Here is a 15,587-nt window from a genome sequence, read left to right as displayed (position 1 = left end):
GACACCTAATAAGAAAAATGTTGAAAGACAAAGAGAAATTATTGAAATCAACAAGAGAAAAATAATACATCATGTAGAATATAAGAACTATATCTGACTTTCCATCAGAAACAACAGAAGGCAGAGGCATTGGGACAATATATTCAATGTGCTAAAAGTAAAACAAAATTAAACAAAACAAAAACTGTCAAGCAATCAATCAAGAATGTTTTGCAAAATAAGGCCTTTTTCTGTTATGGAAAAATTGACGTAATTCGTTTCTAGTATACCTACCTTACAAGAAATAGTAAAGAAAGTTATTTAGGGTGAAAAACTGATAATTATAGAATAATTTGAAGCTTCATACAAAAGACACTGGTAAAAATAATTATGTAATTAGAGAAAATGATATAGTTGTATAATCTTCTTTCTTCTCTTATTTGAAGAGCAACTGCATAAAACAATATATAATTTTCTTGTTGAACCTGTAATATGTGGAAATATAATTTATGTAACAATATTAATACAAGAAGGTTGGAACAAAGATGTATTGTATTAAGAATATAGTAACAGACAATGCATCATATTCAGAAGAAGAAACATAAATATGTCCACAGTTGCCACTTTCATTCAACATTGAATTTTAGGTTCCAGCAAGGCCAATTTGAGAAAGAAATAAATAATAAATAAATAAATACCATCTAGATTGAAAATGAAGACTTAAAGGAATTTTATTTTCTGATAATGGTATTCTTATGTAAAGAAGATCCCAAGGGATACTCTAAAAATTTATTAGAAATAATAAGCAATTTCACTAACTTTGTAAGAACACAGGATCAGCATACAAATATCAATTGTATTTCTACATATTTTGATTGAGTAAATAAAAAATGAAATTAAGGAAATAACTTACTTTAAAATAGCATCAAAAAAATTAAATTCTTCTGATAACCATCTTTCTACTCTCTATGTCCAACTAAAAACTTAATGAAAGAAGTGCAACACTTTGATACTGAAAACTATAAAAGAAATAAATAGTAGGTATACTATGTTTACAGAACAGAAAACAATATTGTTACCATAATATTCCCTAAGTTGGTATATAGATTAAACACAAATCTAATCAAAATCACGTCTTTTTTTTTTTTTTTTTTTTTTGGCAGAAATTGTCAGATGTTCCCAAAATTTATATGGAATTTCAAGGCACTCATAAGAGCCAAAGCAATTTTGAAAAAGAAAAAAACAAATAGAAAGTTTCAGACTTTTCAATTTCACAATCTACTGCAAAACTAGTCATCAATTATTTGTAATACTAGCATGAAGGTATAAATATAAATCAAGGATTAGAAATTAGAGTATAGAAACAAACCCTTACATTTATGGTCAATTAATTTTTGACAACTGCACCAAGATAATTCAATGGGAAGAAAGCACATTGTGTAGGTACCACTAGATATCTACGTGCAAAAGAATGAATTAAAATCCCACTTCACACTATTTGGAGAACCTGAAATTAATAACTTCCTGAAGGGAAAAGTGATTGCAAAGTATGTGTTTATTGAAAGAAGGAGCAAGAAAAATAAAGAATCTAAATTCACACTTTAATTATTTAACTTCTCATAGCTCCACTTCAATATTACTAAGGCAGCTTGGAAACTGTCCAGAGTGGATAAAGTGAATAAATAAAAGATAATGCTCATTATTTTTCAAATAAATATGATGCATAAGCTGATGTAGTTCTAAAGCATAAAAGCTGATTTAGATGCATGACATTTGCAGACAGAGAAAATAGAAATAAAACCAAAATTGTTTACATGTTTGTAAGTCAGAAAAAAATGACAGATTTAGTATTACTGTCACTTATTTAGGAGAAAATCAGCCATCATTATGATCACATTTTGATGTGGGTCACAGCCCTGCACTCAGTGAAAATAATGCAGGATTGTTGCTGATCTAAGAAACGATATTAGCACTCAGGGTCACTTGAAGGAAAAATTTCCTTCTCAAGGTATTAACCATTTCCAGTGATCCTTTGTCTCAAGTATCTCATTCAAAATAAAATTGGTGTACCTTATAAAGATGTGACCACAACAACAAAACTGTTCCCTCCATCCTGAAACTACTGACAAGTTGCTTTGAGACTGACAATTTAATTACAGTCATACCTATTGCAAACTCTAGCTCTGTTCCAATATAGCTGGTAAGTCAGGTAGACAGAGCATATATTATAGCAATAGGAATAAAATAGATGGTACCATTAGTCTTCATGACTCTTGATTCACCTGACTGAATCTCTCCCTTCCTAAGTTTATATATACATATATATGCTACATTTATGTTAGATATACATATATGACGTGATTACATAACCATAAATATTACCCATTCCCAAGAATACAAATCCCTGAAACAGGTACTCATAACCATGTATGCCAGGCAACGGATTTGAGAAAATAAGAAAATGCACCGTAGAGTTCTAGATAAGGAGTGTATACTCAAGTACATTCAATTTCTGATTTAAGCATATGGAGTTCAGTTGAGAAAAGTTCTGCCTCTTATTTAATTCAATGACAAGGTAATCATTTTTAAAAAGTATTTTCCCTTGTGACATGATGCTACTATCAGACACTTGATACGGCAGTTTTTCTCAAGAACACATATCCTTGAGGAATCGCCACACTGTCTTCCACAATGGTTGAATTAATTTACATTCCCACCAACAGTGTAAAAGTATTCCTATTTCTCCACATCCTCTCCAGCATCTGTTGTTTCCCGATTTTTTAATGATCGCCATTCTAACTGGTGTGAGATGGTATCTCAATGTGGTTTTGATTTGCATTTCTCTGATGACCAGTGATGATGAGCATTTTTTCATATGTTTGTTGGCCTCCTGTATGTCTTCTTTTGTAAAGTATCTGTTCATATCCTTCACCCATTTTTGAATGGGCTTGTTTGTTTTTTTCTTGTAGATCTGCTTTAGTTCTTTGTAAATTCTGGATATCAGCCCCTTGTCAGATGGGTAGGCTGCAAAAATTTTTTCCCATTCTGTTGGTTGCCGATTCACTCTACTGACTGTTTCTTTGGGGGAGGGGCGGGGGGGTGGGGAGGTGGGAAGAGATAGCATGGGGAGAAATGACAGATACAGGTGAGGGGACGGAAGGCAGCAAACCACACTGCCATGTGTGTACCTATGCAACAATCTTGCATGTTCATCACATGTACCCCAAAACCTAAAATGCAATTTAAAAAAAAAGAACACATATCCACCCATTATAAGTACAGTCGATACAATTTGACAATATAATATACATGTAGCCTTTATTTTTAACTACACAGTTACTTCATGTCAAAATGTGGCTTGTGGGGAGGGTTCAAGATAGCTGACTAGAGAAATCAAATACTCACCTCCTCCACAAAGAACCAAAATTTTTAATAGATAGTCCCAATTTAAATACAGCATCTAAGAAAGAACACTAAAATTCAGCTGAGATGTGACAGTAAACACCTGAGTCATGGAAGAAGAGGGAAGTAAGACAGGCAGCACAGCCCGAATTGTCTGGGATCCTGGAGATGCTCTCCATTTCAAGGAAAGAAAAACTGAATGATTCTCAGTGGCACATATTTCCACCATGGATTCCTAATCCCCTAACCACTGGAGAGTCTCTTGACACTTACAGGCCCTGAGACTAACATAAGGAGCTACCTGGAGACCATGTGATGACAATGGTCCAGATGAGGAACTTACACCTGGTCCCACACAACCCCTGAGATTTAAGCAACTGCATGCCTGTCCGATTTTGAGAGTCTAGTTCATACCAGATTATAGTTTGCCCTCAGGCCCAGGAGAACCAGCATCTCCACATCTTCAGAGCCCCACAGACATTCCCCTACGCACACCTGGAGGATTGCAGATACACAATGATGGCTAGACCCAACAGTGCAGAAGGGTCCCCAGCACTCTAGCCCACACAGCGTCCTACACTCTGGGAAAAAGGCAGTACAGTGACCTGGGGAGACTGTCCCTAGGACAAAGGAAGCCAAAGCACATGGTCTCCAGAGCCTGAGATTTGCCTGTCTGAGGCTGCCAAGAGCAACCCCGACCCCGTAAACATTTAGGTGACTGCACACCAGCAAGGTTCTTGAGGACAGTGTCCACACACACTTCCATTGCCACTGCAGCTGTCAGGGGCCAGAGTATGGGCTCCTCAGAGCCTGAAAGCCACCTACCTATCTGGGGCCACTCCAACTGACTGCAGCTTCCTTTCCACCAGTGGTGCAGCTGCTGTACACTAATGTATGCCCTGAAGACAGGCTCTCCCCGTGCACTGCCACTGCTGTCACTGTCTCTAGGTCTCAAGTACATGCTCCTCGGAGCCTGAAAGCTGCTTGCTTGCCTGAGGCTGCTCCCACTGACATCAACCCCATTCCCTCCAGCGGCATGACTGCTATGCACTCAAATGCACACTGAGGTCAGGCTGTCTCCACTCTCAGGTATGGGTGGCCCCACCCTGCTCTTCCCAGCCTATGTTCATGTGCACCACCAGGGGTTATGGGGAGAAACCTGCCTGACCTACAAACACTATCCACAGTGCCTGAATATACTGACAGAGGTCTAGGGATCACCATCCCAGTCCACCACCACTGGCATCTATGCACTCCTCTGAGGAGTCCATTCAGCCTGCTGCTACCAACACTGTCACCCACCTACACACTCCAACTGGGGGCCTGGGGATTGACCAAAACAGCTGATTGCAGCTGCTGTTAACATTAGTGTGTGCCACCTGAGAGACCAACTGTTGTCCCACCACTGCTACTATCATCCCTCATGTTAAGGACATTGCCCAGGGGCCTGAGGTCCTGCCCACCTTCCTGGCCCACTGCCGCAACTGCCAGCACCTGAGAAATGTGCCTAGAGGCTTAGGAATTGGCCCACCTGAACCCACTAACACCAGTGCCATGCCCTGGAACCCAAGAATGAACACATTTAGCCCACCACTGCCATCATTGGACTAGCTCACCTGTTGTCCCCATTCCCACCAAAGCCTCCACTAAAAAACAAACCAAGCCGATGAAGAAATCACAGACTCCACTAACACTGCTTATAGCAGGAAAAATCATATGGAGGCTGTACTATTCCATACATATAGAATCAAAGCTAAAGTATTCTACCCAGCCGTCACCATAGTTGCATTTTCAGAAAAAAGTCTTTCACAAAAATCAATCCAAAACATTTGAAGAAATGATTATTACATTAGACAAACTGATATTAATGTAAGAGAACAAGAAACATGAAAAAGCATTGAAATGTGACACCTCTAAAAAACACAATTCTCCAGCAATAAATTCCAATAAAAAGTATGAAGTGACAGAAAACGAATTTTAAAATATGATATTAAAGAACTTATTGAGATAAAGGGAACACGGGTAAACAATAGAAGGAAATCAGATAAACAATTCAGAATATCAATGATAAATTAATCAAAAAATAGATATTATTTTAAAATAATGGACCTAATAAACTCAATAATTTTAAAAAATTACATTTGAGAGCTCCAAATGTAATTTTTTTTTCAAGAATAACTTTGTTTTATTATCATGATTTGTGAAAAGCAACAGGGTAGACAGTTCAAGGAAGGACACAGACAGTGCCCTGTTTAGGTTCCAAATTTCTTCTTTTTGATGGATGGTGGGAGCTGAGCACTGATGTCATCCTGAGGCCGTTCTACTGCCACGAGTGTTCTTTTATCCAAAAGATCCATGAAGAGTAGAGGCTTATATATCTTAGAAATTTTAAAAGCATGAGCTGTGTGCCTCTGGATGACATCTGATTCATTCGTGGGAGGAAACGGATTGTAGAGTAAGGTTTTGTCATTTGGAAGGGGCAATGACTTGTCAATGATGCATAACATGTAGGCATCATGGAGAAGGATGTGCATCGGTCTCTTTGGATGAAAACTGATATGTGTGATAGCAGATGAAATAATTAAAAAAACTTGAAGACCGGTATTTTCAAATAACCCAATCAGGAAAAAAAAAGAAAGAGAAAAAATAATAAAGAATATTCCAAACCTCTATGACATATAAAACACCATAGAGTGACTGAATATTTATTTATTTATTTTTTGTATTCCATAAAACAAAGAGAAAGCCAAATCCATAGAAAACCCATGTAACAAAATACAAGCTGGAATGTTCCTTAATCTAACAAGTGGTTTAAACATACACATAGAGGACACTCAGAAATCCTCAAATAGATGCAACATAGAAAGACCTTCTTCACAGCACAATAGAATCAAACTCTCAAAAGTCAAATGCAAAGAAAGAATTCTAAAAACAGCAAGAGAAAAACATCTAGTCACATATAAGGGAACCCCTATGAGATTAACAGTGGATTTTTCTGCAGAAATCTTACAGGCCAGGAGGTAATGGGAAGTGCCTAAAGAAAAAAAAAAAACAAAAAAACAAAAAAACAACAAAAAAAAACTGTCACCCTAGAATGCTGTACTCAGGAAAGTTATCCTTCATAAATGGAAGAGAAATGCACTCTTTCCCAGACTAGCAGCAACTGTGAAAACTCATCACCATAGACTGGCTGTAAAGAAATTCTTAAAGGAGACCTAAACATGGAAGTGAAAGCACAATGTTTACAATTATTAAAATGCACTGAAGTATGAACTCACTGGTAGAGCAAACAGACAAATGAGAAGGAGATAAGCCTCATATGTTACCACTACAGAAAACCACCAAATCAAATTGATAAACAATAAGAGAGAAAGACAAGAACAGCATACACAGCATAGCCAGAAAACAATGAACAAAATGACAGGAATAAGTCTTCACATATTTATAATAACGTTGAATTTAAAAGGATTACATTTTCTACTTGAAATATATAGACTGGCTGAACAAATTTTAAAAAGTGGACTAACTATATGCTACCTATAAGAAACTTACTTAATCTGTAAAGACACACGTAGACTGAAGGTAAAGAAATGAAAAAGTACATTTTACACAAATGGAAACTTAAAGCAAGCAGGGGTAGCTATACATATATCAGATAAAAAACCTTAAGTAACAGTAAAAAGAGGCAAAGAAGGCTAATATATGATGATAAAAGTATCAACTGAGAAAGAGGATATAACAATTATAAATATATGTATCCCCCCAACACCAGAGCACCCAGGTATGCAAATATTATTAGATCTAAAGGGAGAGTTATACTCAAATACAATCTTATTAGGGGACTTTAACACCCCATTTGTAGTAACACATAGATCATCTTAACAGAAAACAACAAAAAATATTAGATATAAAGCAGACTTCAAACCAAATAAGTCTAGCAAATATTTACAGAACATTTTGTCTCATAGTAGAAAAGTACACATTATTCTCATTAACAAATAGAACATTCTCCAGGATAGGCCATATGTTAGGCCACAAAACAAACCACCACAAATTTTTAAAAATTTACTTTATTGAGTTCACAAATTTAAATGGTCTTCTCATTCAATAACATCCTCACAGACATGCCCAGGAACAACGTTCAATGCAAACACATCTTTACCCAATGAAGTTGACATATAAAATTAATTATTATTCTGCTGATATGTTTTGGCTGTGTCGTTACCCAAATCTCAATTTGAATTGCAATTCCCATCATCCCTACATATCATGGGAGGGACAAGGTGGAGATAATATGTTGAGTGTTTAAATAGAATAAATTTAATCCTTTTACTTCCTTGACTGCCTGCTTAATTAATAAGCAATTATAGCAAGGTTGCTGCACATTTATTATTTTCATATCTCAGCAATGAACAAGTAAAATTTGAATTTGAAACCAAAATACCATTTACATTAGAAGCCTCCAAAAATACTTAGCTATAAATATAAAAAAACATGTAGATATTAGTCCGTTTTCAAACTGCTGTGAAGAAATACCTGACACTGGGTAATTTATAAAGAAAAAGAGGTTTAATGGACTCACAGTTCCACATGGCTGGGGAGGCCTCACAATCACAGCAGTAGGTGAAGGAGGAGCAAAGGCACATCTGACATGGTGGCAGGCAAGAGAGCACGGGCAGGTGAACAGCCCTTTATAAAACCATCAGATTATATAAGACTTATTCACTATGGATAAGCATAGGGAAAAAATCACCCTCATGATTCAATTACCTCCCACTAGGTCCCTCCCATGACACGTGAGGATTATGGGAGCTACAATTTAAGATGAGATTTGGGTGGAGACACAGCCAAGCCATATCACTATACAAGATCTATATGAAGACAATGACAAAACATTAATGAAATAAATTTAAAAAACAAAGTAAATGAAATGATAGTCCATGTTAATGAATAGAGGTCAATAGTGTCAAGAAGTAAGTTATTCCAAATTGTATCTACAGATTCAATTCAATCTCTATCAAAAGTGCAGCATCTTATTTTGTGGGTCTCAGGAAAGTGATTCTAAAGTTTACATGGAGAAGAAAAAGACCCAAAATACCAAACAGAATATTGAAGGTAAAAACAAAGTAGAAAGACTCACACTATCTGACTTCAAGATTTACTGTAAAATTATAGCAATATAAAAAGCGTTGTATTTGTGAAAGAACAGACAAATCAATTAATGTAACCAAATAGAGGGTCCAGAAATTGACCCACATAAGTATAGGCAACTATCTTTGATAAGGAAGCAAAATAATGCAATGGAGTAAATACAATCTTAAAGAAATAGTACTGGAACAACTGGACTTCTACATCAAAAAAGAAAAAGTGAACCTAGACCCAGATATTACACTCCTCACAAAAATAAACTCAGAATAGATTATAGATTTAAGGTAAAACTCACAATTACAAACTCCTAGAAAATAATGTTAAAGAAAACCTAGATGATTTGGGTATGACAATGACTTTTAAGATCCAGTACTAAAGGCATGGTCCATGAAAGAAATTATCTATAAGCTGGGCTTCGTTAAAATTAAAAACTCCTTCCCTGTTAAAGGCAATGTCAACAGAAACAGAAGATGAGACACATACTGAGAGAAAATGTTTGCAAAAGACCTATATGTAAAAGGACAGTAATCAAAAATATATAAAGAACTCCTAAAATCAACAATAAGAAAATAAGAAACTGACAAAAAGATGACCCTAAAACTTAACAGTTGCCTCACAAAAGAAATATACAAATGACAATCAACTATATTTGTAGATGTTTCACATCATGTGTCACAAGGGAGATAGGGAGATGCAAATTAAAACAACTAAATAGGACACACCTATTAGGATGGCTAACACCAAAAATTAACACCACCAAATGCTGATAAGAATGTGTAGCATCAGGAAATCATATTCATTGCTGTGAAGATGAAAATTGGAGCAGCCACTTTGGAAGATAGTTTGGTGCTTTTCTAAAAAAACTTACTGTAGGATCCAGCAATCACACTTCTTGGTCTTTACGCAAAGAAGTTGAAAATTATGTCCACACAAAAACTGCACACAGATATTTATAGCAGCTTTATTTGTACTTTCCAAAAAGTGGGAAGCAACCAAGATGTCCTTTAGTGTGTGAACATATAAATCAACTGTGAACTATTCAGACAAGGGGTTATTATTCAGCACACACACAAAAATGAGGTATCAAACCATAAAATGACATGAAGGGACTTTAAATGCATATTACTAAATGAAAAAGGACAATCTGAAAATGCTAGATACTATATGATTCCAACGATGTGGCTTTCTGGAAAAGGCATATCTATACAGACAGTTCGGTCATTGCCAAGATTTGGGGGAGGGAGGAATAAACAGGTGGAGCACAGATAATTTTTAGGGCAGTGAGAGTACAATGTATGATACCGTAATGATAGATATACATCAATATGCATTTGTCCAAACCTACAGAATGTACACGCCAAGAGTGAACTCTAATATAAACTGTGGACTTTGGGTAATAATGATATGTTGATGCAGATTCACTGAATGTAACAAATGTATCACTCTGTTTAGGGATGTTGATAATGGGAGAGGCTAGACTTGTGGGGGAGTATGGTCTGTATAGGAAACCTCTGCATCTTCTTCTTAATTTTGCTGGGAACTGTAAAATATGAAGTCTTAAAAAGTAAATCTGGACACGACACTTACAACATTCCCGAAACTTGATTCAAGAAGGTTCATGAGCAGAAATCTAAAATGCAATAGTAATTTATTATTTTATTTATTTATTTATTTATTTTTGTATTTGTGGTACATATACACCATGGAATATTACGCAGCCATCAAAAACGATGAGTTCACGTCCTTTGTAGGGACATGGATGAACCTGGAAACCATCATTCTCAGCAAACTGACACAAGAGCAGAAAATCAAACACTGTATATTCTCACTCATAGGTGGGTGTTGAACAATGAGAACACATGGACACAGGGAGGGGAGCACTACACGCTGGGGTCCGTTCGGGGGAAATGTGGGAGGGGCGGGGGGGTGGGGAGGTGGTAAGAGATAGCATGGGGAGAAATTACAGATACAGGTGAGGAGACGGAAGGCAGCAAACCACACTGCCAAGTGTGTACCTATGCAACAATCTTGCATGTTCATCACATGTACCCCAAAACCTAAAATGCAATTAAAAAAAAAAGAATTATTTATTTATTTGAGACAGAGTCTCACTTTGTCACCCACGCTGGAGTGCAGTGATGCCATCTCAGCTCACTGCAACTTCTGCCCTCTGGGTTCAAGCACTTTTCCTGCCTCAGCCTCCTGAATAGCTGGAATTACAGGCATGTGCCACCACGCCCAGCTAATTTTTGTGTTTTTAATGGAGATGGGGTTTCACCATGTTGGCCAGGCAAGTCTGTAACTCCTGAATTCAGGTGATTCATCTGCCCCAGCCTCCTAAAGTGCTGGGATTACAGGCGTGACCACTACACCTGGCCACACTTAAGTTTTAAAAACATACATGAGTTTGGCAAGTACTACCATCTTGAAATACCTCTTCCAATATTGTCTTACATGGTATTTAAATTAAATCTTATCTAATTTAAATTAAATCTTATCTAATTTAAATTTGTTATGCTCCTAATCAGATTGTGCATTCTTTGAGAATGGAAACTCATGTCTTTCTTTGTATCTTCTACAACACTCAAAAGCATTCCTTTTACTCTGTAGTTCTCAAGAACAAACATAATTGATTTGATTTCTATCTTTGGTAATGTTGCTAAGAAATGAAAACTTTGCATGAAAGGTCTGTGGAATGACTGTGTGTGGAAGCCCTCTGTTTTCCATTTATTATTTATTTTTTTAAAAAAATTTCTTTGAGGTATTGAAAATTAAAAGAATAATGAAATACTATGACATACCTTTTGAAATATCTAGAAACTTACTGTTGATAATTAATGCTAGATAGGTTGCAGAACAATGTAAACCCATTTATTGGTAGTGGGAATGCAAAATGGTTGAGGTACTTTGGAAGACAGTCAGTCTCTTACAAAACTGTATGATCACAGTCACCACATGATCCAGTAGTCATGCTTCTAGTTATTATCGAGTTGATTTCATAACCTTTAATCACACAGAAACCCAAGCATGTTTATAGCAGCTTTATAATTGCCAAAAGGTGGAATCAAACAGATGTCCTTTAATAAGTGAAAAGATAAGTAAACTGTGGATAAACAAACTATGGTTTATTCATACAATGAATATTAATCAGTAGTTAAAATGAGCTATTAAACCATGAAAAGACAAAAAATATTAAATGCTTCTTGATAAAGAATCCTAAGATTCCAATTGTATAACATTCTGGAAAAGGTAAAATTATAAAGACAAAGTAACCCATAGTCATCAGGGCTTTAGGAATAATAAAGAGGGAGAAATAAATAAAGATCAGGCATTTGGATTACAATTAAGTTTTTCTGTATGATGCTATAGCGGTGAATGCAAGGCATTATGCACCGGTCAAAACCTGTAGAACCTTACTGTACAGAAACTGGCACATGTGCAGATTTAAAAGCATAAATTACGTGGTTGGAGGGTCACTTAAAACGCAGAGTGTGACAGGATAATCTAACTGTATTATAAACACGTAAAGCAACGTCACTTAATGGGAGAGAGAGAAAAGGTGCTGACTCAAGCAACTTTAGAAATGAGTAGGATCTGTAAGCATAAGACAATGAGAACATAAGACATGAACACTGTACTCTAGTTGATAAAATAGTTTCCCATGGGTGTATGAGCTAATAGCTCTGCTATACATGTGTACTGGAATTAAACATTTAATTAAATACATGGCTAATGGCAGGAATCAGTTTTCTTATAGTTGGAGTAAGAGTTTATAAACAAAGAAAAAAAACCTGTCCATATGTTAATGGATGACAATTGGAAACATCAGTATGAACTCACATTTAGCTTAAAATAGATAACAGATACGTACATCTAGAACTCTTTATAGATATGTGTACATATAAAAGTTGTCATACACAAATATTTTTCTCTGTCAGCTGAGCGAGGCTAAAAGAAGTAATACGTGAGTAGCAGGAACTACACCTAGTGGCTAAATAATGATTTCTAATATCATTCTCCAACAAAGGCACCAGAGCTCATTGGAGAAGTGGCTGGTTATAGGACTAGGGTAGAAAACACATGAGTCTGTGGCATCTTGTAGTTCCAAGAAGCAAGAGAATGATCAAAACATACATGCACATATATGTAAATATAAAACATACACATATACAAGGATGAGGGTATATGAAAGAAATAGCCTCCAATGTCAAAATGTAGAGAATTTTAAACAGCAAAATAAATAATGTAACACTAGATTTTAATGCCCAGAATAAAATAAATCTCTATAAAACTATACTGATAGAAATATATGATTCAATATATTAATTAATGGAAATGAATTATGAGTTCCCTATGCAGGATAATTTCTAATAATTTATGTAGGTACCCTGCCCTCAAGGTAGGCCTGCAAATACTCTTACATGTGGTACATGGTGACTTCCTTCCAAAGTGTGCTATATAGAAAGTAGGAAAAGTAGTACATCTACAGTGGTTGAGCAACTTGACAAATGACTTGAGGCAGTCAGTCAAAGTCAACGACAGTCATAAATCGTTTCGATGATATGGATTTTTGATATGATGAAAATGGTACTCTACCTCTGCAGTCCTCCTCCCAATAACTCATAACCCATGATCTACAATTAGAAAAACATCAAATTGCAATAGTAAACATTTTACAAAATGCTTGACTATTAATCTGTAAAACTTCTAAGTTAATCAAAAACAAGAAATGTCTTAGAAAAATGCCATAGCCAAGAGTACTTTAAAAAGAAATGACAACTCAATGTAATGTGTTATCCTGTATGAAATCTCTAAACAGAAAAAAAAGACATTAGTTAAAAACTAAGGAAATCTAAGTGAATTACGGAATTTTGTTACTATCAATGCATTAATATCAGTTCATTAATTGTAACACATATCATAATAATATAAGTTGTTAGTAGGTGAAATTGAGTTCAGAGTGTATGAGAATCCTCTGTACTATCTTTCCAGCTTTCCTGTAAATATGTAACTGATATAAAAATAAAGGGTACTAAAAATGATTACATCATTGACTAACATGTAAAGATTGAATAAATATGTGACATTGTATTTCCAGAATAAGAGTAATAAACAAAATTTTTTTTTTCAGGAAAGTAGGACCTCAGCTAAACTTTGGATATAAAATGGACAAGATGATCATTACCTACATAAAAAAGTAAAAATGTTTCTGAATCATTTGGTCCACTGAATTTTGTCAAATTGATCATTATTATTTTCTAATGTTCACTAATACACATTTTTCTCTAGTATTTATAAACTCTTTGAAGAAAGGGCGTGTTTTTCTTCCATAGATTGCCTACTACTGCATCTTCAATATAAAAGTTTCTCACAAAATATTTGATGACTTAAAATAAACACATATGTTTAAATGTAAGCTATACAGCATCATTTATCTATGCTAACATGTAATTTATTCTGATAATTTCAGAAATTGAAAGATTAGAATATCCACATGGTTCTGTGTTAATAGGTTACAAACATAGTTCTATAAACAGGTGATTTTTTTTTTTAAGGATAATGTGCAGATTTTTTTTTATGGTTTGCTTATTTTTTTTTTTTTAGTACAGATTCTAATTATCTGTTCTTAGGGCAGCTTCAGAAATTTGTGGTTTTAAAATGTCCTGAATTGGATTAGCAGCTAGGTTCAAGATTCACTGATTTGTTATCTTGTCTGATAGTGTTAATTTTTGTGTGGAGAGGCTCTGCCCATGGCCACAGACTTCTAACACCTAGAGAAGTTCATTGAAATGCCTGAAAAATGTGAAAAGAAAATTAACTTTAAGCTTAACCCTCAGTATATTTACACTGTTTTTAAAATGCACATTTTGTTATTCCCTTTTTCTGACACATACAAATGATTATTTTCCCAATGGATTTTAGTTGCACATACTCTTTATATATTAAGAGGTAACATCTCAATACACATTTATTAAAACCTTATTTCTGTAGTTCTAGTTCTACAAATTTATGGAGAGAAAATTAGCATTTAGAGTGTCAAAAATAGACCAGGATAATATGACAAATTTTAAAATAAATATATCTATTTATTCAATAAAAATTTTTATTTTGCTGTTTTATAAATCACAAATTTGTTTTTATTTTTTGAGGAAGACTATAGTAGGGTCAGTATCTTATCATTTTCCTTCACCTTCATTTGCAGGATTTAATGTTACAGCAATAGCTGTCAATATGAGACCCTGAACATGGACAAAAATGGATAGAGAGTATGATCACAGCAAAACAGAAAACCTAAGATATGCGACAGAAAAAGTGACCAGAACATAGAAAATGTTCATGTAGCTGATGCATGGCTTTTGACAATTGGGTCTTTTTCTGGATATAGTTGAGAGAGTAGCATAAATTGAAACTAACACCACTGGACAGGCTAGGAAACTAACACTTCTTCATCTCTTTATTGCTACATTTGTTCTTTTTCCAAAGTGGAAAAATGATTACCTGATTGAAAAAAAAAAAAAAAAAAAACTACAGAAACTGGCAATGAGGCCTGTCCTAGGGAAGCTTGAGACACAGGGGCAGTGAGTGAAGTTCTCAGTGTAACTGAAGTTTCTAATGCGTGTGCGTTTGACCAAATCAGACCTACAAGATGTGAGAATGGCACACAACATTTCTTGAATATCCATGAACATCTTTCTTTTGTCTAACTAATACCTCGCCACCCATTCTTCCTTGCCAAACCCTGGCATTGAATATTGAAATGAAAATACTCTATTTTATTCTTTGGATCCTACTATAGTCCATTTGTGTGATAAAGGAAAACCCAAGGCTGGTTAATTTATTTAAAAAAGAAGTTTATTTGGCTCACACTTCTGCAGGCTGTACGAGAACCATGGCATCAACATCTGTTTCTGATGAAGGCCTTAGACTACTTCTACTCATGATGAAAAGTGAAAGCGAGCTGGTGTATGCAGAAATTTCATGGTGAGATGGGAAGCAGAGAGAGAGAGAGAGAGAGAGAGAGAGAGAGAGAGAGAGACAAAAAGAGAAAGTGGGGAAGT

Source organism: Saimiri boliviensis, chromosome X (assembly GCF_048565385.1).
Source record: "Saimiri boliviensis isolate mSaiBol1 chromosome X, mSaiBol1.pri, whole genome shotgun sequence".
In the NCBI taxonomy this organism is placed as follows: domain Eukaryota; kingdom Metazoa; phylum Chordata; class Mammalia; order Primates; family Cebidae; genus Saimiri; species Saimiri boliviensis.
The sequence above is the reverse complement of the archived record's forward strand: the minus strand, read 5'-3'. Positions refer to the sequence as shown.